Source organism: Orycteropus afer, unplaced genomic scaffold, assembly GCF_000298275.1.
Source record: "Orycteropus afer afer isolate SDZICR_OR568_19922 unplaced genomic scaffold, OryAfe1.0 scaffold00364, whole genome shotgun sequence".
NCBI lineage: Eukaryota > Metazoa > Chordata > Mammalia > Tubulidentata > Orycteropodidae > Orycteropus > Orycteropus afer.
In genome coordinates, this window is record NW_006921951.1 from 1,044,771 (window position 1) to 1,046,119 (window position 1,349).

The following is a 1,349-nucleotide window of genomic DNA, read 5'->3' on the forward strand; positions in this document are numbered from 1 at the left end:
AAGACTACAGTCTGCAGTTTGGATTACACCTCAATATAAAGGAAATAAAAATCTTCACAACTAGACCAATAAGCAGCATCACAATAAATGGAGAAAAGACTGAAGCTGTCAAAGACTTCATATTACTTGGTTCTATAATCAAGACCAATGGAAGCCGCAATCAAGACATCAGATGACATACAGCACTGGGCAAATCTGCTGCAAAAGACCTCTTTCAAGTGATGAAGAGCAAAGAAGTCTCCTTGAAGATTAAAATTGGCCTAACCCAAACTGTGGTATTTTCAATTGCCTCATACGTATGTGAGAGCTGGACAAAGAGCAAGGAGGACCGAAGAAGAGTTGATGCTTTTGAGTTGTGTTGGTGAAGAATACTGAAAATACTGTGGACTACTAAAAGAATTAACAAATCTGTCCTGGAAGAAGTGCAGCTGTAATGCTCCTTTGAAGTGAGAATGGCCAGACTTTGTCTCACCTTCTTTGGTCATGTTGTCAGAAGGGACCATTCTCTGGAGAAGGATATCATTCTTGGTAAAGTGGAGGGTCAATGAAAAAGGGAAAGGCCATCAACAAGGTGGACTGACACAGTGGCTGCAACAACGGGCTAAGGTATAGCAAGGATCGTGAGGCTGGCACGAGACCTGGCAGTTCTGCTATATGTAAGGTCACTATGAATTGGAGACAACTCAAAGATATCTAACAACAACAAGAGACTGAATTTCTGGGAAATATGTTCTAACTTCATAACCTAAAGCGCTGTATTAATTTTGTTCAATTTAAACATTGCCTTATTCTACTGCTTGTAGCCATAATCACATAAGAATCTTGGCCCTGCAACCATATTCCTAAGATCATAAAACCAAGACAGGAACAGCTCACAGGACAAGACAATTGTATTCCTCAGATCCTAAGACTAAGGAAGGGAGACTGAAAAAGAAATATCTCAAATATAAATTTAGTGCTTAGATAGCATTTCCTGATAACAGGCCATTCTTGAGATGTCTACCTGTGGTCAGTGTTAACCAGATTTGGACGCTGTGCATCCCTGCCCTCCTTTATCACCTAATGAACTAAGATGGCTGATCCAAGATCGGACCAAGACTTAAACCAAGAGCAAACAGCAGAATACACCTTCATAAAAGAATTCACAGCATCCATGATGAAACACACAGTCTCCATCTTATAAAGAGCCTATGCATGCACCTAGCCTGAATGAAGTTGAGGTCTATCATTAGGAATTTATCACAGCCTTGTTTTGTTTCCTAAATTTCACAAAAGGGTCAGGATTTTATGAATACCTGCCTGCATAAGGTTCTTTGAAATCATGTACCCCATGGACTGAAAAACGACTA